We start from the raw sequence: 24,488 nt of genomic DNA, 5'->3' as shown, positions 1-24,488 counted from the left end.
CCCGCACTGATCAAATCAAATCGTTATTGGTCACCTACACATGGTTAGCAGATGTTAATGCGAGTGTAGTGAAATGCTTGTGCTTTTAGTCCAACAGTGCAGTAATATCTAACAAGTAATCTAACATATTCGACACAACAGTATCTCGGACCTGCCTGGTGTGTTCCTTGTTCTTCATGATGCTCTCTGCGCTTTTAACGGACCTATGAGACTATCACAGTGCAGGTGCATTTATACGGAGACTTGATTACACACAGGTGGATTGTATTTATCATCATTAGTCATTTAGGTCAACATTGGATCATTCAGAGATCCTCACTGAACTTCTGGAGAGAGTTTGCTGCACTGAAAGTAAAGGGGCTGAATAATTTTGCACGCCCAATTTTTCAGTTTTTGATTTGTTAAAAAAGTTTGAAATATCCAATAAATGTCATTCCACTTCATGATTGTGTCCCACTTGTTGTTGTTTCTTCACAAAAAAATACAGTTTTATATCTTTATGTTTGAAGCCTGAAATGTGGCAAAAGGTTGCAAAGTTCAAGGGGGCCGAATACTTTCGCAAGGCACTGTACATATGAGATGAGTAATGTATGTCACGACTTTTGCCGAAGTCTGTGCCTCTCTTTGTTCGGGCGGTGATTTTCCATTTGTTTTGTCTTGTTTTCCCATACACCTGATTTTCATTTCCTCATTAAGTGTTGTGTATTTAACCCTCTGTTCCCCCCATGTCTTTGTGCGGTATTGTTTGTTGTAAGTGCTTGCGCACATTTGTTTGACTGGTGCGCGTCGGCTTATTGTGCCCATATTTTGTATTTCTTATGCTGTTGGTTTTACTATTAAACTGCTCTGGCTATTACCTAGTTCTGCTCTCCTGCATCTGACTTCCCTGCCACCAGTTACGCACCCCTTACAATGTAGGATAATTAAACATTATTAAAGTGCCATTATTTAAAGTGACGAGTTATACAATTATTCAATATATTTATTAAAGTGGCCAGTGATTTGAGTCTCTGTTCGCAGCAGCCTCTCTATGTTAGTGGTGGCTGTTTAACAGTCTGATGGCCTTGAGATAGAAGCTGTTTTTCAGTCTCTCAGTCTCAGCTTTGATGCACCTGTACTGACCTTGCCTTCTGGATGATAGTGGCAGGCTGTGGCTCTGGTGGTTGTTGTCCTTGATGATCATTTTGGCCTTCCTGTGACATCGGGTGCTCTAGGTGTCCTGGTGGGCAGGTAGTTTGCCCCCGGTGATGCGTTGTGCAGATCGCACTACCCTCTGGAGAGCCTTACGGTTGAGGGGGGTGCAGTTGCCGTACCAGAAGGTGATACAGCCCGACAGGATGCTCTCGGTTGTGCATCTGTAGAAGTTTGTGAGGGCTTTGGGTGACAAGACAAATTTCTTCAGACTCCTGAGGTTGAAGAGGTGCTGTTGCACCTTCTTCACCACACTGTCTGTGTGGGTGCTCCCTCTGCTGTTTCCTGAAGTCCACGATCATCTCCTTTGTTTTGTTGATGTTGAGTGAGAGGTTATTTTCCTGACACCACACTCTGAAGGCCCTCACCTCCGCCCTGTAGGCTGTCTCGTCGTTATTGGTAATCAAGCCTACCACTGTAGGGTCGTCTGTAAACTTGATGATTGAGTTGGAGGCGTGCATGGTCACGCAGTCATGGGTGAACAGAGAGTACAGGAGAGGGCTGAGAACGCACCCTTGTGGGGCCCCAGTGTTGAGGATCAGGGGTGGAGATGTTGTTTCCTACCTTCACAAGCTGGGGGCGGCCCGTCAGAAAGTCCAGGACCCAGTTGCACAGGGCGGGTTCGAGACCTGGGGTCTCAAGCTTAATGATGAGTTTGGAGGGTACTATGGTGTTGAATGCTGAGCTGTAGTCAATGAACAGCCTTCTTACATAAGTAATCCTCTTGTCCAGATGGGATAGGGCAGTGTGCAGTGTAATGGCGATTGCATCGTCTGTGGATCTATTGTGGCAGTAAGCAAATTGGAGTGGGTCTAGAATATCAGGTAGGGTGGAGGTAATATGATCCTTGACTAGTTTCTCAAGGCATGAGACAGAAGTGAGTGCTAACGGGGTGATAGTCATTTAGTTCAGTTACCTTAGCTTTCTTGGGAACAGGAACAATGGTGGCCATCTTGAAGCATGTGTGGACAGCAGACTGGGATAGGGATTGATTGAATATGTCCGTAAACACACCAGCTGGTCTGCACATGCTCTGAGGATGCGGCTAGCGATGCCGTCTGGGCCGGCAGCCTTGCGAGGGTTAACACGTTTAAATGTTTTACTCACGTCGGCCATGTTGAAGGAGAGCCCACAGTCTTTGGTAGCGGGCCTTGCTGGTGGCATTGTATTGTACTCAAAGTGCTCAAAGAAGTTGTTTAATTTGTCTGGGCCCGAGAGTTCAATGTCCACAACAGGGCTGGTTTTCTTTTTGTAATTCGTGATTGTCTGTAGACCCTGCCACATACGCCTCGTGTTTGAGCCATGGAATTGCGACTCTATACTCTATACTGTTTCTTTGCTTGTTTGATTGCCTTGAAGAGGGAATAGCTACACTGTTTGTATTCGGACATGTATTGTCTGAGGCTACCCGAACATATCCCAGTCCGCGTGATGGAAGCAATCTTGAAGTGTGGAATCCAGTTGGTCAGACCAGCGTTGGATAGACCTAAGCAGGGTTGCGGCCTGTTTTCATTTCTGCCTGTAGAAGGGGAGCAACAAGATGAAGTCTTGGTCAGATTTGCCGAAGGGAGGGCAGTGGAGGGCCTTGTTAATTTTCAGCATACTTAACGTGTAAATATTTGTATGAACATAACAAGATTCAACAACTGAGACATAAACTGAACAAGTTCCACAGACATCTAACTAACAGAAATTGAATAATGTGTCCCTGAACAAAGGGGGGGTCAAAATCAAAAGTAACAGTCAGTATCTGGTGTGGTCCCCGGAGCCTGCTGGTACACGTGTTTTGCACCCCGGGGAGCCAGTACTTTGTGATTGCTCTGGTCGTTATGAAACCCAGACTCATCGCAGTTATAGATTTGTCTGGGTTTCTCCCTCCGTTAGCTATATTTTCAGAGGTAAAAAGTTGGATATTAAATGATGTTAGCTATATTTCAGACGTGCAGTCTAATTTTACGACTGCGCAAACTTAACTTACATAAATTGCAATAAAAATTGGTGGTCAGCTAGCTAGAAGGTTGTCTTTAGATGCAAAACTTATTGTTATTTTCCAATGCATTTAAATGTTGAGCTCGATGTGATTTAGTTCTCCAACCCCTAGAAAGTGTCCCAAGTTAAGGGGTGACCGATGTTGGGGGGGGAGTGATCCCAACACAGGATGTAACGTTAGCGAGCCATCCAGCTAACATTAGCTAGATAGCTTACAGTACACTAATTTAAAATTAAATTACTTTGTCAAAATTAGAGTGGAGTCTTTTGTTAAGACATGTAGCTAGCTAGCTAAACAATGAACCATAATCACAACTCATTACATTACTACCCTGCATGAATATGCAGGTAGCTAACCAACCAGCTTCTATGGCTATAAATAGTCAAGCAAATATGTCTGAGAAACAAATAATAAGATCATACACTAACAGTACAATTGAAATGAAACAATTTTCTGTCAAAATTGGAAATGTGTAATACCATGCATGGTTGCTCTGATGATGTAATCCAGACTGGTGTTTTTTCCATCTCCATAGCTATCATACTTGAATTTCACTGATTTAAAAACTTGAGCATACACATAACGTTAGCTAGCGAGTCAGCCAGCTAACATTAGCTAGCTAACAGTACACTTTCACCTGACATTAGGTTTATACAGTTTTACTATGCGATACAGTTTAAAAAAAGCAGCGTTTGCCACAATTACCTAGACATACTTACCAGCTCCAATAGACAGCGCTATATGGCAGACCAATCCAAACTAATCTCTCGGCATGTCCAGCCCACTCATTATTTCAGCCAATTATGGCTAGTGGGAAGAATGCTCTCTTTTTATGTGGCTAAACCAACTAGGCTCGTAATTTAACAATTGTATTCGCATTTACAGATGGCATACAAATTTGATATTAAGGCACACTAAAGTTCACATGTTCGAGGCGGCAATTCTGCCCAAAAACTAATTTTGATTAAAAAAAAAAATTACGTTCAAACAGCGCTCCTGTGAAGTTATGAATTGCGACATACACCTAGTTTCCTGAATCGGGTCACAAATGTGGACAGTTCTCCTAACATCTTCAAAATGCACCTCAGAATTAGCTAAGAAGGATGCGTGCAGTTGCTTCCAAGATGTTTATGTCTTCACTTGTAGCCTACCTCGGAGATGAGATGGAGGCCTGTGAAAGAACCTGATCACTTTTTTAGGGTGCATTACGGCCACACTAGGGATGCTGCCGGGAAATTCGAGACATTTTCAAATGCTTTTCAAATTGTGAATGAGAGACTGATGAATTGTTTGCATCCGGTACAAGAAACAAAGCAGAGCTCAAGCCTTTCATGCAACTTTTTTCAAATCATCATTAGTTGCATCATGCAGCCTTGAATGTAAACTCAGCAAAAGAAGGAACATCCCTTTTTCAGGACCCTGTCTTTCAAAGATAATTTGTAAAAATCCAAATAACTTCACAGATCTTCATTGTAAAGGGTTTAAACACGGTTTCCCATGCTTGTTCAATGAACCATTAACAATTAATGAACATGCACTTGTGGAACGGTCATTAAGACACTAACAGCTTACAGACGGTAGGCAAATAAGGTCACAGTTATGAAAATGTAGGACACTAAAGAGGCCTTTCTACTGACTCTGAAAAACACCAAAAGAAGGATGCCCAGGGTCCCTGCTTATCTGCGTGAATGTGCCTTAAGCATGTTTCAAGGAGGCATGAGGACTGCAGATGTGGCCTGGGCAATAAATTGCCTAAGACAGCACTACAGGGAGACAGGACAGACAGGTGATCGTCCTTGCAGTGCCAGACCATGCGTAACAACACCTGCACAGGAACGGTACATCCGAACATTCCAGGTACAGGATGGCAACAACAACTGCCCGAGTTACACCAGGATTGCACAATCCCTCCATCAGTGCTCAGACTGTCTTCAATAGGCTGAGAGAGGCTGGACTGAGGGCTTGTAGGCCTGTTGTAAGGCAGGACCTCACCAGACATCACCGGCAACAATGTCGCCTATGGGCACAAACCCACCATCACTGGACCAGACAGGACTGGCAAGAAGTGCTCTTCACTGACGAGTCTCACCAGGGGTGATGGTCGATTCGCATTTATTGTCAAAGGAATGAGTGTTACACCGAGGCCTGTACTCTGGAGCGGGACCGATTTGAAGGTGGAGGGTCCATCATGGTCTGGGGCAGTGTATCACAGTGTCATCGGACTGAGCTTGTTGTCATTGCAGGCATTGCACCAGCCATACTGCTCATTCTGTGCGTGATTTCCTGCAAGACAGGAATGTCAGTGCTGCCATGGCCAGCGAAGAGCCCGGATCTCAATCCCATTGAGCACATCTGGAACCTGTTGGATCGGAGGGTGAGGGCTAGGGCCATTCCCCCCAGAAATGTCCGGGAACTTGCAGGTACCTTGGTGGAAGAGTGGGGTAACACCTCACAGCAAAAACTGGCAAATCTGGTGCAGTCCATGAGGAGGAGATGCACTGCAGTACTTAATGCAGATGGTGGCCACACTAGATACTGACTGTTACTTTGATTTTGACACCCCCCCCCCCCCCCCCCCCCCATTTCTGTTAGTCACATGTCTGTGGAACATTTTCAGTTTATTCACATAAAACTGTGAACAAAAACGACTTTTTGTTTTCTGTATGCAAAACAGGTTGCCAGGGCACCTAATTACAATAATGATAATAGCCAGCATGGTGGTTATTAAAGTGTCACAAGGTCACAAAGAGTAGACCCTTTGTTCTCAGGAACAGCTCTTTGTGTGCATAAAAAATGTAACGCTATTTCATAGAACTAGAAATTAGAATACTAATTGTAGGTTGTAATTTAATAGGATCTCTATGCCTCATTCCCTATATACTGCACCAACCTGCACGTTGGACCAGTAATCGAATGGTTGCTGGTTTGACTCGACTAGGCAACAAATGGATCAATGTTCCCTTGAGCAAGGCACTTAACACTTAATATTACGCCTGTATGTCGCTCTGGATAAGAGCTTCCGCCTAGTTAAAAAAAACTCAATGAAAGCAGATAGAGCCTTTTTCTTTAATCAATAACTAGGGTAGGGTTACAGCTTGGGTATCACTAAATTGATCATTAACATTTTGTAGCTGAGCCATATTCTTTTTTAACCTTTATTTAGCTAGGCAAGTCAGTTAAGAACAAATTCTTATTTACAATGATTTCCAGACAGGATGATCACATCAGTGACTCAACCCACTCAGGTGATGCACCCCTCCCAGGGACGGTATGAGAGAGCCCCAGTAAGCCAGTGACTCAGCACCCCTGTAATAGGGTTAGAGGCAGAGAATCCCAGTGGAAAGAGGGGAACCGGCCAGGCAGAGACAGCAAGGGCGGTTCTTTGCTCCAGAGCCTTTCCGTTCAACTTCCCACTCCTGGGCCAGACTACACTTAATCATATGACCCACTGAAGAGATGAGTCTTCAGTAAAGACTTAAAGGTTGAGACCGAGTTTGCGTCTCTGACATGGGTAGGCAGACCGTTCCATAAAAAATTTAGCTCTATAGGAGAAAGCCCTGCCTCCAGCTGTTTGCTTAGAAATTCTAGGGACAATTAGGAGGCCTGCGTCTTGTGACCGTAGCGTACGTGTAGGTATGTACGGCAGGACCAAATCAGAGAGATAGGTAGGAGCAAGCCCATGTAATGCTTTGTAGGTTAGCAGTAAAACCTTGAAATCAGCCCTTGCTTTGACAGGAAGCCAGTGTAGGGAGGATAGCACTGGAGTAATACGATCAAATTTTTTGGTTCTAGTCAGGATTCTAGCAGCCGTATTTAGCACTAACTGAGGTTTATTTTGTGATTTATCCGGGTAGCCGGAAAGTAGAGCATTGCAGTAGTCTAATCTAGAATTGACAAAAGCATGCATCATTTTTGGACGGAAAGTTTCGGATTTTTGCAATGTTACGTAGATGGAAAAAAGCTGTCCTTGAAATGGTCTTGATATGTTCTTCAAAAGAGAGTTCAGGGTCCAGAGTAACGCCGAGGTCCTTCACAGTTTTATTTGAGACGACTGTACAACCATTAAGATTAATTGTCAGATTCAACAGAAGATCTCTTTGTTTCTTGGGAACTAGAACAAGCATCTCTGTTTTGTCCGAGTTTAAAAGTATTAAGTTTGCAGCCATCCACTTCCTTATGTCTGAAACACATGCTTCTAGTGAGGGCAATTTTGGGGCTTCACCATGTTTCATTGAAATGTACAGCTGTGTGTCATCCGCATAGCAGTGAAAGTTAACATTATGTTTTCGAGTGACATCCCCAAGAGGTAAAATATATAGTGAAAACAATAGTGGTCCTAAAACGGAACCTTGAGGAACACCGAAATGTACAGTTGATTTGTCAGAGGACACACCATTCACAGAGACAAACTGATATCTTTCCGACAGATAAGATCTAAACCAGGCCAGAACTTGTCCGTGTAGACCAATTTGGGTTTCCAATCTCTCCAAAAGAATGTGGTGATCAATGGTATCAAAAGCAGCACTAAGGTCTAGGAGCACGAGAACAGATGCAGAGCCTCGGTCTGATGCCATTAAAAGGTAATTTACCACCTTCACAAGTGCAGTCTCAGTGCTATGATGTGGTCTAAAACCAGACTGAAGCATTTCGTATACATTGTTTGTCTTCAGGAAGGCAGTGAGTTGCTGCGGAACAGCCTTTTCTAACATTTTTGAGAGGAATGGAAGATTCGATATAGGCCGATAGTTTTTTATATTTATTTTCTGGGTCAAGTTTTGGCTTTTTCAAGAGAGGCTTTATTACTGCCACTTTTAGTGAGTTTGGTACACATCCGGTGGATAGAGAGCCTTTTATTATGTTCAACATAGGAGGGCCAAGCACAGGAAGCAGCTCTTTCAGTAGTTTAGCTGGAATAGGGTCCACTATGCAGCTTGAAGGTTTAGAGGCCATGATTATTTTCATCATTGTGTCAAGAGATATAGTACTAAAACACTTGAGCGTCTCTCTTGATCCTAGGTCCTGGCAGAGTTGTGCAGACTCAGGACAACTGAGCTTTGAAGGAATACGCAAATTTAATTTAACACAGTAAATTCATCAGGCTTAAGCCATGTTTCAGTCAGGCCAATCACATCAAGATTATGATCAGTGATTAGTTCATTGACTATAATTGTCTTTGAAGTAAGGGATCTAACATTAAGTAGCCCTATTTTGAGATGTGAGGCATCATGATCTCTTTCAATAATGACAGGAATGGAGGAGGTCTTTATCCTAGTGAGATTGCTAAGGCGAACACCGCCATGTTTAGTTTTGCCCAACCTAGGTCGAGGCACAGACACGGTCTCAATGGTGATAGCTGAGCTGACTACACTGACTGTGCTAGTGGCAGGCTGGCTAACAGGAAATACAGAAATCTCATTTACATAAGTATTCTCTAAGAGCTTTGCACAGCTGGATTGTACAATATTTGCACATGATTATTTTTAGAATAATTCAAGCTCTGTCAAGTTAGTTGTTAATTATTGCTTGACAGCCATTTTCAAGTCTTGCCATAGATTTTCAAGACGATTTAAGTCAAACTGTAACTAGGCCACTCAGGAACATTCAATGTCGCCTTGGTAAGCAATGCCTTGTGTTTTAAGTTAATGTCCTGGTGAAAGATGAATTTGTTTCCCAGTGTCTGTCGGAAAGCAGACTGGACAAGGTTTTCCTGTGCTTAGCTCAATTCAGTTATTTTTATCCTAAAAAACTCCATAGTCCATACCAATGACAAGCATATCTATAACATGATTCAGTCACCACCATGCTTGAAAATCCTTGAATGGTAGTCAGTGCTATATTGTGCTGTTGATCCATCCTCAGTTTGTCCTATCACAGCCATTAAACCGTGTAACTGTTTTAAAGTCCTATTGGCCTCATGGTAAAATCCTTGAATGGTTTCCTTCCTCTTATTGTGTGTGTCAGTGGCACAAAAGCTTAAAATAATCAATTTTAAATTCAGGCTGTAACAAAATGTGGAAAAGATCAAGGGTGTGAATAATTTCTGAAGACATTGTAAATATGCCTTGAGGGAAATAACACACTAGGTCTACCTACAGTATATGATGTCATTGTGTGTGCCCTGTCCCATCACCGTTGAGTCTCAATGGTTAGGTGGTGTCTGATGTCTTATAACTCTCGCTCTAGTCATTTCTCTCCTAGTTGACAGTTGTATCTACTCAGTCTCCCGCTTCTTCACCCCAACTCTAAAGCCGTTATTTGCTTTCTCTTCTTTCTCTACAGCGAGCACACCTGCTTCTATTAAAATTGTAATACCTACTTGCGGCATTTATTACGCGTCTAATTGTCCAGCTTCTTCATTACGTGCCCTCGCCTATAGCTCGCAGAACATTGCTACACCGATGCCTAATTACATCCTGTGAGTCAAGCCTGCACGGGAACACTGCTTCAAAACACATGCAGATTGAATACAGAGGTTTTAAATGCTATTGTTGTATCTGATGTCTACTCCAGATGTGTGAATCAATTTCAGAGAGCAGACACTCGCAATGGCATTTAAGCCCTTTGGTTCCAAGGAGGGGAGTGACGTTGCCAATGAAGATTCAGAAATGGCTTGTAGTACAATAGAAGAAAGGACATGAGTAGAGTATTGAAGAGTATGGGGTAGAGTGGAGGAGGGTAGAGAGTATAGGAGTAGAGTGGAGTTTAAGAGTGGAGGAGTAGAGAGTATGGGAGTAGAGTAGTAGAGAATATGAGTAGAAAGTACAGGAGTCTGGGTTTGTGAGCGTAGCGGAGCAAACAAAAACCTATAACTGTAACTAAGGCTGGGAATGTTAATTAGGGCTGTCCCCGACTTAAGAAAATATTGGTTGACTGAAAGTATGTTCTTTTGACCAATCGATTGCTTGAAATGTTTAATTGTGTATTTTTCCATATATAGACACACCCTGTGTTTTAACAAAATCAACTTTATGCATTGAGCTTGTCTGATGCTTTAAGCTTATGGTTTGATGCCTCAAGAGGGCGCCAGACATGTAGATAACCAGAATAAAAAACCTTAACCTGACCCAACTATTCTATTCTATTCTAACTATTCAACTGTTCTTAAAGGCACTTTAGTTTATTGCCAGCCTAATCTCTGGAGTTGATAGGCTTGAAGTCATAAACAGCACTGTGCATCAGGCATTGCTAAGAGCTGCTGGCAAACGCAGTAAAGTGCTGTTTGAATGAATGCTTACGAGCCTGCTGCTGCCTACCACCGCTCAGTCAGACTGCTCTCTCAAATATCAAATCATAGACTTAATTATAATATAATAAACACAGAAATACGAGCCTTTGGTCATTAATATGGTCAAATTTGGAAACTATATTTTTGAAAACAAAACGTTTATTCTTTCAGTGAAATACGGAACCGTTCTGTATTTTATCGAACGGGTGGCAACCCTAAGTCTAAATATTGCTGTTACATTGCACAACCTTCAATGTTATTTCATAATTATGTAATGTTATGTCATAATTATGTAAAATGATGGCAAATTAGTTCACAGTTCGCAACAAGCCGGGCGGCCCAAACTGTTGCATATACCATGACTCTGCTTGCACTGAACGCAAGAGAAGTGACACAATTTCCCAAGTTAATATTGCCTGCTAACATGAATTTCTATCAAATCATCACCCATTTGGCGAAGTTGAAGTAGGCTGTGATTTGATAATAAATTGACAGGCACCACATTGATTATATGCAAAGCAGGACAAGCTAATAGGACTAGGGGTCCCGCTACAACTTCTGGTGAAACTGGAGGGCACGCAATTCAAATAAATAAATAAATCATAAGAGTTATTGATATTAAACATGTATGTACAGTCGTGGCCAAAAGTTTTGAGAATGATACAAATATAAATTTTCAAAATGTTTGCTGCCTCAGTTTGTATGATGTCAATTTGCATATACTCCAGAATGTTATGAAGAGTGATCAGATGAATGGTCCCTCTTTGCCATGCAAATGAACTGAATTCCCAAAAAACATTTCCACTGCATTTCATCCCTGCCACAAAAGGACCAGCTGGAATCATGTCAGTGATTCTCTCGTTAACACAGGTGTGAGTGTTGACGAGGAGATCACTCTGGAGATCACTTTGTCATGCTGATTGAGTTCGAATAACAGACTGGAAAGTTCAAAAGGAGGGTGGTGCTTGGAATCATTGTTCTTCCTCTGTCAACCATGGTTACCTGCAAGGAAACACGTGCTGTTATCATTGCTTTGCACAAAAAAGGGCTACATAGGCAAGGATATTGCAGGCAGTAAGATTGCACCAAGATTGAACCATCAACCATTTATGGGATCACCAAGAACTTCAAGGAGAGCGGTTCAATTGTTGTGAAGAAGGCTTCAGGGCACCCAAGAAAGTCCAGTAAGCGCCAGGACCACCTCCTAAAGTTGATTCAGCTGCGAGATTGGGGCACCAACAGTCCAGAGCTTGCTCAGGAACGGCAGCAGTCAGGTGTGAGTGCATTCGTTTCTATTGAATCCTCAGATACCCTAAAATGTAATTGAACTATAATATTGTGCATGTCCTCTTCATTGCAAGCACATACACACATTTCCAAGTCTGTGTCCCTGTAGAAAAACTCATATTTCTTACTTGTTTTGGAAGAAACAAGCCTGAAACCTTGAACAAAGTCTACTGACATCCAGTTGGAGCTAGATTTAATTATTTCCCTATACGTTCCATTGGAAGAGCATGGGTTCTCCTGGTTGTTTTTTCTTTGGATTTTCTCCTACCATATCTATTGTGTTGTAGTCTCCTAAATTATTTTATAATTTCTACAAAACTTCAAAGTGTCTTCTTTCCAATGGTACCAATTATATGCATATCTTGGCTTCATGGCCTGAGCAACCGGCAGTTTACTTTGGGCAAGTCAGTCAGGTGGAAATTGAGAAAAAAGGACCCTAGCCCTAAAAATGTCTAGATAACCTAGTAATATCATCAACCATGTGTAGTTAACTAGTGATTATGTGAAGATTGATTGTTTTTTATAAGATAAGTTTAATGCTAGCTAGCAACTTACCTTGGCTCCTTGCAGCCACAAGGTCCTTTTGACGCTGCACTCGCGTAACAGGTGATTAGCCTTAAACGCAGTTTCCTCGTGGATTGCAATGTAATCGGCCATGATCGGTGTCCAAAAAGGCAGATTACCGATTGTTATGACAACTTTAAATCGTCCCTAAATAATAGGCCATGCCGATTAATCGGTCGACCACAGGTGTTGAGTCAAATGCTTCTTGAGTGCTATTTCTGCTTTATAGGTGCATGGACCGTCTGGATGAATACATGGTAATGGACAGGTTCTTGCATAATGTCCATGCTTCAATTTGTAATATCTAATAAGGATGCATTGATTTGATGTGTCATATCTGCAGTACTTACAGTTCCACTTTACAGTTCCATTTAAAAAATTCAAGATATAAGTGCTGTCTAGGTAAACCTGTTAACTAACTGCAAAATAAATGTTATAATATGGTTTGTTTAACATATCTCATTACACCCAAACTAACAATTGTAAAATAACAAAATATATACTAACATTACCACTTGCAAGATTAGGTTAATGAATCATTAGAATATTCTTAGGTTTTACATTTTGTAAAGAAGACGGGTTTAAAACCCAGTACTAATTTGAATCATGGCTAGCAAACAGAAATCCTTTGTATTATTATGCAGGTTATCAAACTATTTTCAAGCTAGCCAACAAGCAGCTTTCATGAGCACTTGTGCAATTCCGACCACGTGCTATCTAGCACCATGCTAACTAAACACACTTTAACTAACCAGCACATGTGCAAATTCGGCCATGTGTCCTAACAGTCCTAACTAGCACTATGCTAGCTAACACCATGCAAGATAGCGCAATGCTAGCTAACACCATACTAACTAAATGCCACAACATACCCTGGAGAATTTACTTAGCTACACATGCCTATATCTGATGTTTGGCTTGTAAGTCACTGAATACAACCACACTAGTAAAATAAACTGATAACAGCTAGTATTATAACTACAAGCATAGCTACAGTAGCAACAGTTGGCTTTGTAGCTAGCTACTGTTATACAGGTTATCAAACAAATGACAAGTTAGTCAGCATATCTGCAAGTTGGCTCCATGTGTGCTGCTAGATAGAGCGGTACAATTTAACAGCATGATAACAGCAAGCATAGCTACGATTATACTACAGTACATGTAGCAGAATTGCACAAGTAATCTGATTTAAACTGCAATAGTAAAATACTATTTGCCAAACATAGCCAAATATCAGATTTTCTTTCTTAATTTAACCAAATGACCATTTTAACATGGTGTGTGTGTGTGTGGTGCTTACCAGCTAGCTAGCATGTAACATAGTGGCTAATGTCCTTGCAATTCTTGTGCTGAAAAGTTATCATTATTTTTATAAAGGGCACTTGTTAACTTACAGAATAAATATTTATACCGTGTAGGTTACCAAGTAGGTAAATAACATGCTAGTGGTTGTATTGTTTTAAAGGAGAAGCCAAGCTACTTTTATTCTCACTCCTGCTTAGAAAGCTGTTGAACGCAGTAGAGGAGTTGCCAAAGCACAGTCTTGATCAAGCCACTTCCTGAAATGTGACGCCGCCTATAAATTCTAAAATAAATTGTGCTATTATGACAAGGCTTAAGTAAACAAAAACGATGTTAGATTTGAAACATTATACACTTAACTGATTACTAAAATAACAAGGAGCAAGTGCTAAACCAAATTAAGTTAAACTCTAAACTCACTCACTGTCAACTGCGTTTATTTTCAGCAAACATAACATGTGTAAATATTTGTATGAACATAACAAGATTCAACAACTGAGACATAAACTGAACAAGTTCCACAGACATGTGACTAACAGAAATTGAATAATGTGTCCCTTAACAAAGGGGGGGTCAAAATCAAAAGTTGCAATCAGTATCTGGTGTGGCCACCAGCTGCATTAAGTACTGTAGTGCATCTCCTCCTCATGGACTGCACCAGATTTTCCAGTTCTTGCTGTGAGATGTTACCCCACTCTTCCACTAAGGCACCTGCAAGTTCCCAGACATTTCTGCGGGGAATGGCCCTAGCCCTCACCCTCCGATCCAACAGGTCTCAGACGTGCTCAATGGGATTGAGATCTGGACTCTTCGCTGGCCATGGCAGAACACTTCCTGTCTTGCAGGAATTCATGCACAGAATGAGCAGTATGGCTGGTGGCATTGTCATGCTGGAGGGTCATGTCAGGAAGACCCAGTAGGAAGGGTACCTGCAGGGAGGGGCGGCAGGTAGCCTAATGGTTAGAGCATTGGACTAGTAACCGAAATGGTTGCAATATCGAATCCCTGAGCTGACAAGGTAAAATTCTGTCCGTCTGCCCCTGAACAAGGCAGTTAACCCACTGTTACACAGGCTGTCATTGAAAATAAGAATTTGTTTTTAACTGATTTGCCTAGTTAAATAAAGGTAATATAAAAAAATATATCAAAATACATGAGGGAGGAGGATGTCTTCCCTGTAATGCCCAGTGTTAAGATTGCTGCAATAACAACAAGCTCAGTCTGATGATGCTGGAACACACTGCCCCAGACCATGATGGACCCTCCACCTCCAAATCGATCCTACTCCAGGCCTCGGTATAACGCTCATTCCTTCAACGATAAACGAGAATCTGACCGTCACCCCTGGTGAGACAAAACCGGGACTCATGGTCCGTCACCCCTGGTCCAGCGACGGTGGATTGTGCCCATAGGCGGCGTTGTTGCTGGTGATGTCTGGTGAGGACCTGCCTTACAACAGGCCTACAAGCCCTCAGTCCAGCCTCTCTCAGCCTATTGTGGACAGTCTGAGCACTGATGGAGGGATTGTGCATTCCTGGTGTAACTCGGGGAGTTGTTGTTGCCATCCTGTACCTGTCCCGCAGGTGTTGTTACACATGGTCTGCCACAGCGAGGATGATTAGCTGTCCATCCTGTCTCCCTGTAGCGCTTTCTTAGGCGTGTCACAGTACGGACATTGTGATTTATTGCCCTGGCCACATCTGCAGTCCTCTTGCCTCCTTGCAGCATGCATAAGGCACGTTCATGCAGATGAGCAGGGACCCTGGGCATCTTTCTTTTGGTGCTTTTCAGAGTCAGCAGAAAGGCCTCTTTAGTGTCCAAAATTTTCATAACTAGTGTCTTAATGACCGTTCCATAGGTGCATGTTGTTTATGGTTCATTGAACAAGCATGGGAAACAGTGTTTAAACCCTTTACAATGAAGATCTGTGAAGTTCTTTGGATTTTTACAAATTTTCTTTGAAAGATAGGGCGTTGAAAAAGGCATGTTTCTTTTTTTTGCTGAGTTTATATCCCCTATCAATGCGCAATTAAGGAGCCAACTCTACACAAACATACCTGTCAGTCCAGCAAAGTTGCACCAATCAAATTCCACTTCAAACAAACCAATCCACAAAATGGCAATTGTGGCAATTGTTGGCACCCCATAGGGATTCTTACTGATGAAAAAATTAACTGTATTTTGGCCTTCCATGGCTCCCTTTAACTGGGGTATAAAAATAAGGCATTTTTCACCAATCACAATGTGGAAAGGCAAAAACACTCACAAATTCAAAAAGAAAAATGATTTCCACTATTTAACAATAGGTACACTATTAGTGTCACGGCTGGCTAGGTGTGTAGAGAGGAATCAGGCGCAGAGAGTAGAGAGGTCCAGGGGAAAGATGCACTTTAATGCGGCACCAAAAGTAAATGCCCAAACACGCAGGGCGCAAAACACTTACCAATCCAAAGCAACGGGTAACAAGGTCCAGAGCACAAACAACACCAACAAGCACACACAAAATAGGAACAGGTGTAACAAATGAGACAAAACTAACCGAAAAGAAAAAGGGATCGGTGGTGGCTAGTAGGCCGGTGACAACGACCTCAGAGCACCACTGAACAGGCGAACCAACTTTGGCGGGAGTCGTGACAATTAGGGCAATCATTAAGAAGTTCAAACCCAGACTCAAACCCACACAACAGTACATGTGCACCGGAGGCAGTTGCACAGACCACTGATTCAACTTCTTGGTTCTGACTTGAAAGTTAAGACAATGTAATGACTTGTAGTTAATATAACATGTCATATTTTGTCAACACAACTGGGATCTTGTTTTAGTTTAATTGACTTATTAGTTTTGATATGAAAGTTGACTGAACAAAATTGTTCTTAACGGATTCAAATTGATTTTGTAGGTTAAGACAGTGTAATTAATTGTAGTTATCATAACTTGTAGTTATCAGAATTTTTTGTAAACACAACTGTTATGTTGGTGTTATTGATTTAACGTATTGGTTCTGACTTGAAAGTTAAATTAACACACAGGTCTTGAACTTTACTTACAAAATTAAGTTAAATAAGTTATGTCAAGATTTGTAGTTATCCTAACTGGACATTTAAAGTCAAAACAACTGTTGTCTTTATTTAGTTAATTTGACTTATTGGATCTAATTTGAAAGTTCAGTGAACACGGTTTATTGCTGATTCAACTTGATTTTGTAAGTTAAGACAATGTAATGACTTGTAGTTATTATAACTTGACATTTTTCATGAACACAACTTGGATTTGTTTTAGTTTATTTGACTTATTAATTCTGATTTGAAAGTTGATTGAGCAAATTGTTCTTTGCTAACTGAACTAGATTTTTTTTATTTTTACAGCTTTTGTTGAATTGATGTCAACTTAACATGATTTGTCAAATCAACACATTTTTGCACATTTAGTTGACTTTAATAGATGAAATTATTTTGACGGTCCTCATAAGAGCCAGTTTCATCATAGCGCTGGATGGTTTTTGTGACTGCACTTGAAGAAACTTTCAAAGTTCTTGAAATGTTCCATATTGACTGACCTTCATGTCTTAAAGTAATGATGGGCTGTCGTTTCTCTTTGCTTATTTGAGCTGTTCTTGCCATAATATGGACTTGGTCTTTTACCAAATAGGGCTATCTTCTGTATACCACCCCTACGTTGTCACAACACAACTGATTCGCTCAAACACATTAACCTCTTTGGTCTAGGGGGCAGTATTTTGACTTCCGGATGACAAGCATGCCCAAAATAAACTGCTTGTTACTCAGGCCCAGAAGCTAGGATATGCATATAATTGGTCTATTTGGATAGAAAACACTCTAATGTTTCTAAAACTGTTAAAATAAATGTCTGTGAGTATAACAGAACTGATATAGCAGGTGAAAACTCGAGGACAAACCATCCAGAAAAAATAAAATTCAGCCCACCATTGATTCCTATGGCTGTCATTTTTAATGTGAAGGGAAAACCTCCCAGATTGCCGTTCCTAGGACTTCCACTAGATGTCAACAGTCTTTAGAATGAGTTTCAGGCTTGTTATGGAAAGATGAGCTAGAATTTGTAGTTTTTCTAAGTGGCTCCCATTTTGTGTTTTCACGTGCGTGGATGAGAGTGCGTACTTGTTGTTTATCTCCGGTAATGACAATAACGATTCTCCGTCTTAAATGTTATCATTTATTTACATATTTTGATTATTGACTTGTTTGGAGAAGTTTATTGGTAACGTTTGGGATTAATTTTGTATGCGTTTTGAAGGAGGGAAACCGGTGGATTATTGAATGAAGCGCGGCATCTAAACTTAGTTTTTGGGGATATAAAGAAGGACTATATCGAACAAAACAACCATTTGTGTTGTAGCTGGGACCTTTCGGAGAGCCAACAGAAGATCTTCAAAGGTAAGTGATTTATTTTATCGCAATTTCTGACTTTCATGGCGCACCTGCTTGGTTGGAAAATGTTAATGATTTGTGTGCTGGGCGCTGTCCTCAGATAATCGCATGGTGTAAAGCTTTTTTGAAATATGATACAGCGGCTGGATAAAAAAGAAGTTAAGCTTTTAACTGATGTATGACACTTGTATTTTCATGAATGTTAAATATGACTATTTGTCATTTGAATTTTGGCGCTCTGCAATTTCAACGGAAGTTGTCGAGATGGGACATTAGCGTTCCAAAAATGTACATTTAACAAGGCACACCTGTTAATTGAAATACATTCCAGGTGACTACCTCATGAAGCTGGTTGAGAGAATGCCAAGAGTGTGCAAAGAATCTCAAATATAAAATTTATTTGGATTTGTTTAACCTCTCTAGGGTATGTGGGACGGTAGCGTCTCACCTCGTCAACAGCCAGTGAAACTGCAGGGCGCCAAATTCAAAACAACAGAAATCCCATAATTAAAATTCCTCAAACATACATGTATTTTACACCATTTTAAAGATACACTTGTTGTAAATCCAGCCACAGTGTCTGATTTCAAAAAGGCTTTACGACGAAAGCAAACCAAACGATTATGTTAGGTCAAATCAGAGAAAAACACAGCCATTTTTCCAGCCAAAGAGAGGAGTCACAAAAAGCAGAAATATAGATACAATGAATCACTAACCTTTGATGATCTTCATCAGAAGACTTCATGTTACACAATACATGTATGTTTTATTCGTTAAAGTTCATATTTATATTTAAAAAATCTGAGTTTACATTGGCGCGTTATGTTCAATAGTTCCAAAACATCAAAACGTGATTTTGCAGAGAGCCACATTGTTACGGTTTTCTTCGGGTGAAGTAGAGTCGGACCAAAATGCAGCGTGGTAATTTAGATTCATCTTTAATAATGATGAAAAACAAACAATACAAAAACAATAAACGTAACACGAAAATCAAACAGCCTATACTGGTGCAAAACAAACACAGAGACAGGAACAATCACCCACGAAACACTCAAAGAATATGGCTGCCTAAATATGGTTCCCAATCAGAGACAACGATAATCACCTGCCTCTGAATGAGAACCAATTCAGACAGCCATAGACTTTGCTAGAGAACCCCACTAAACCACAATCCCAATACCTACGAAAACCCCAAGACAAAACACACCACATAAATAAACCCATGTCACACCCTGGCCTGACCAAAATAATAAAGAAAACACAAAATATAAAGACCAGGACGTGACAGAACCCCCCCCCCCCCCCCCCCCCAAGGTGCGGACTCCCGACCGCACAACTAAACCCATAGGGGAGGGTCCGGGTGGGCGTCTGTCCACGGTGGCGGCTCCGGCTCGGGACGTGGACCCCACTCCAACCAAGTCTTAGTCCCCTTGTAATGAGTCCTTTGATTGGTGACCCTCGCCGCCGACCTTGGCCTGATACCCCTCACCAAGTACCCCACTGGACTGAGGGGCAGCTCGGGACTGAGGGGAAGCTCGGGACTGAGGGGAAGCTTGGGACTGAGGGGAAGCTCGGGATATGGGGGACGCTAGTGTCAAGCTACACTTGTTGTGAATCCAGCCAACATGTCAGATTTCAAAAAGGCTTTTCAGCAAAAGCAAACGATGCTATTATCTGAGGATAGCACCTCCGTAAACAAAGAGAGAAACCATATTACAACCCTGCAGGCGCAGAAATAAAAATATAATTCATGCCTTACCTTTGACAAGCTTCTTTTGTTGGCACTCAAATATGTTCCATAAACATCACAAATGGTCCTTTTGTTCAATTAATTCCATCGATATATATCCAAAATGTCCATTTATTTGGCACGTTTGATCCAGAAAAACACCGGTTCCACCATGCGCAACGTGACTACAAAATATCTCAAAAGTTACCTGTAAACTTTGCCAAAACATTTCAAACTACTTTTGTAATACTACTTTAGGTATTTTTTTAACGTAAATAATCGATAAAATTGAAGATGGGATAATCTGTGTTCAATACAGGAAGAAAAATTGAAGCATGCTTTCTGGTCTAAAGACTGTTGGCATCCAGTGGAAGGGATAGGAACTGCAAGAAGGTCCCCCAGAAATCTGGATTCCCAATGAAAACCCATTGAAAAGAGAGTGACCTCAAAAAAAAATCTGAATGGTTTGTCCTTGGGGTTTCGCCTACTAAATAAGTTCTGTTATACTCACAGACATGATTCAAACAGTTTTAGAAACTTCAGAGTGTTTTCTATCCAAATCTAATAATATGCATATCTTATCTTCAGGGGATGAGTAGCAGGCAGTTGAATTTGGGCATGCATTTCATCCAGACGTGAAAATACTGTCACCAAGAAGTTAACAAACTATAGTTTTGGCAAGTCAGTTAGGACATCTACTTTGTGCATGATATAAGTCATTTTTCCAACAATTGTTTACAGACACTTATAATTCAGTGTATAACCAATTCCAGTGGGTCAGAAGTTTACAGACATTAAGTTTACTGTGCCTTTAAACAGCTTGGAAAATTCCAGAAAATGATGTCATTGCTTTAGAAGCTTCTGATAGGCTAATTGACATAATTTGAGTCAATTGGAGGTGTACCTGTGGATGTATTTCAAGGCCTACCTTCAAACTCAGTGCCTCAGAAAACAAATTGTAGACCTCCAGAAGTCTGGTTCATCCTTGGGCAAAATGTCAAAAAGCCTGAAGGTACCACGTTCATCTGTACAAACAATAGTAAGTATGGGACCACGCAGCCATCATACCGCTCAGGAAGGAGACGCGTCTCCTAGAGATTAACGTAATTTGGTGTGAAAAGTGAAAACCAATCCCAGAACAAAACAAAAAGGACCTTGTGAAGATGCTGGAGGAAACAGGTACAAAAGTATCTATAGCCACAGTAAAACAAGTCCTATATAGACATACAGTGGGGCAAAAAAGTATTTAGTCAGCCACCAATTGTGCAAGTTCTCCCACTTAAAAAGATGAGAGGCCTGCAATTTTCATCAGAGGTACACTTCAACTATGACAGACAAAATGAGGGGAAAAAAATCCAGAAAATCACATTGTAGGATTTTTAATTAATTTTTTTGCAAATTATGGTGGAAAATAAGTATTTTTTTACATTCCTCCTAACAAACCTGACTCAGTTACACAAGCTCTGTCAGGTTGAATGGGCCAAAATTCACTTGTGGAAGGCTACCCAAAATGTTTGACCCAAGAAAAACAATTTAAAGGCAATGCTACCAAATACTAATTGAATATATGTAAACTTCTGACCCACTGGGAATGTGATAAAATAAATAAAAGCTGAAATTAATCATTCTCTCAACTATTATTCTGACATTTCACATTCTTAAAATAAAGTGGTGATCCTAACTGATGTAAGACAGGGAATTTTTGCGAGGATTAAATGTCAGAAGTTGTGAAACTGAGTTTAAATGTATTTGACTAAGGTGTATGTAAACATCCGACTTCAACTGTACATGTACATATTACATCGACTAACCGGTGCCCCCGCACATTGACTCTGTACCGGTACCCCCTGTATATAGCCTCGCTAATATTATTTTATTGATACTTTTTAATTTTTTACAACTTTTATTCCTTATTCTTATTCTTTTTTGAATCTGTATTGTTTGTTAGGGATTGTAGGTAAGCATTTCACTGTAAGGTCTATATACCTGTTGTTTTTGGCGCATGTGACAAATAAAATATGAATAAAAAAAAATATTGTTCTCAATTGTCAGAATTTATTTTTTAAGGTTTCAAATTCTTCTTGGCAGGGTGAATATGAACAAATGTTAATACCATTGCATGTTGCTAAAACGCTGTCAGTTCCACTTTAAAATGCATGCAATTCCCAATACATGATTTTCTCATAGCTGTCATTACAGTAGATTTGTTTTATTTTTTGTGTTTGGTTATGTCTATGCCGCATACAGTCAGTATCAGAGTGCAAACTGTTGGTCAGGCTAGGGCCGTGGCGGTCATAACATTTTGTCAGACGGTTATTGTCATGCAAAAGTCTGCCGGTCTCACAGTAATTGAATGCTAATTAACAGAAACCCGTTTAGCATCTCCAGGCCTCTACACATATAAGCTGCATACAAGGTGCTAATCAGCACCTTTGGAACATCTACATTTTTAAAAAGTTGAATAAATCAATTTCATATACACTGTCACAATAAATCCATTATTTATTTTAGGCAGATCTAAAAGAAACAGAAAATGTATTTCAGATGAACAGAATATGAGTTGGCCTACATTATCTGGCTATTCGCCAGCCAAAGGCTGTAGGCTTGTTCATTTAGCAGACAAGATATGCTTACAAGTCCTCTGCCATTATTTTCTAATAATAATATAATTGAACATAAATGAATAAAACAGAAATGATATTTTTCCCATTCCGGATTGCCGGTTGTGGAGGCGTGTGCGTGATTGTGCTTTCGTGTGTGTATGTTTCACTATGTATGTGCAATGGCGACGCTATGGAACAGCTGCAATTTTGTTCCAAAATGTAATCAAAGATTTCCTTGAAGAGCCTTGATTGAGATGGACCAAAAATTACATGGCACATCCGCTGTCTCCGGAACAAAAAAGAAAGAAAAGAATACTCAAAATCTCTGATGAAATGACTGCCTGACGCTGACAGAGAGACATTTTACATTTCCTTATCAGCATTTGCAAGCATCAAACTGAAATGCTACGAATCGCAAATGTACAAAGGGATAGGAATACATTGGCTTTGAAGTAATAATTCCTTTCGTGTGTCACCGCTTTGTGACGAGAGTCCATGCTTTGCACTGTATTGATAATGATAAAATGGTAATTAAAAAACAATTTGAACAGTCCTGTCAATGATTTTGTTCCTCAATATAAGCATCTTTGCTGGCAATTTTTCTTCTGATTACTGGTGCGCAATGTTTTTTTTAAAGCTATTTTCCATTACTTAGCCTTTTTCAAATAAAGTGTTACGCTTAGGCAGAATGATTTGTTTTCTCCCCAAGCAGTAGCAATGCAGATTCATTATAGTATGTTCTTTGTATTCTACAGTTCAAAGTATTCTAATTCATGATTGCCCTCTGACTGCAGCCAGTCAACTATACTGCAAGCGACTTGGGGTCCTTGAAAAGCACAAAATAAGTCCCTTATACAGTATTATTATTATTATTATTATTATTATGCTTTCTTTGCCTGCAATATGGCAAAAAGGATGTCTGAAATTACAAATATCTATACTGAGTGTACAACACCTTCCAAATATTGATTTGCACCCATTTGTCATCAGAACAGCCTCAATTCATTGGGGCTATGTCAAAGTGCTCTACAGGGATGCTGGCTCATGTTGACTAATTTACATTTAAGTAATTTAGCAGACGCGCTTACCCAGAGTAGTGACTGCGTACATTTTCATATTTGTTCATACTGGTTGCTTGTGGGAATTGAACCCACAACCCTGGTGTTGCAAGTGCCATACTCTACCAACTGAACCACACAGGACTCCAATGCAGCCACAGTTGTGTCAAGTTGGCTGGATGTTCTTTGGGTGGTGGACCATTTTTGATACACAAGAAACTGTTGAGCTTGAAAAGCCCAGCAGCGTTTGCAGTTCGTGACACACTCAAACCGGTGCGCCTGGCACCTACTACCATACACTGTTCAAAGGCACTTACATCTTTTGTCTTGCCCATTCACCCTCTGAATGGCACACATACACAATCCATGTCTCATATGTCTCCAGGCTTAAATTATTCTTTAAATCTGTCTCCTTCCCTTTATCTACACTGATTTGAAGTGGATTTAACAAGTGACATCAACAAGGGCTCATAGCCTTCGTCTGGACAGTCTGTCGCGGAAAGAGCAGGTGTTCCTAATGTTTTGGACATCAGTGTATATGTTTTATAGGTGCAGTGAAATGTGTTGTTTTAAAGGGTCAGCCATAGTACTGTAGTACAGCGCCCCGTAGCAAATTGCCTTGCTCAAGGGCACAGACAGATTTTTCACCTGTTGGATCGGGTATTCAAACCAGTAACATTTCAATTACTACTGGCCCAATGCTCTAGTCGCTAGGCTACCTGCCACCCTATAAATAACTGAACTCAAACGAGTGAGATAAGAACGTCTCATGATAACACTGCGCTTCTTGTTAAGCTAGTAAAGTTTTTGAAATAAATAAGATGTTGATCTTGTTGAATGAGCTATAATAACGGCAGCCTATAGACGTTATAAATGCTACTGCACACTCTTTCAGGCAAGCTACAGTACCATCAAGCTACAGTATCACCAAAGCAAAATAATTTTCTGAGGTAAGGTAAAGAAAGAATCACTACAGTATGCAGTTGTGTGGATACTGGTAAGCAGTGATCAACGTAAATCATTTGACGGGCTGATTCTACAAGTGTTTGTCAAACACGACTCTGGAGACCAATTCTGAAAATACTGCAAAGTACATCTGAGATTGATTTCTTTCTCTTTTTTTTCATTGATC

Source organism: Oncorhynchus clarkii, chromosome 5 (assembly GCF_045791955.1).
Source record: "Oncorhynchus clarkii lewisi isolate Uvic-CL-2024 chromosome 5, UVic_Ocla_1.0, whole genome shotgun sequence".
Classification (NCBI taxonomy): domain Eukaryota; kingdom Metazoa; phylum Chordata; class Actinopteri; order Salmoniformes; family Salmonidae; genus Oncorhynchus; species Oncorhynchus clarkii.
The sequence above is the reverse complement of the archived record's forward strand: the minus strand, read 5'-3'. Positions refer to the sequence as shown.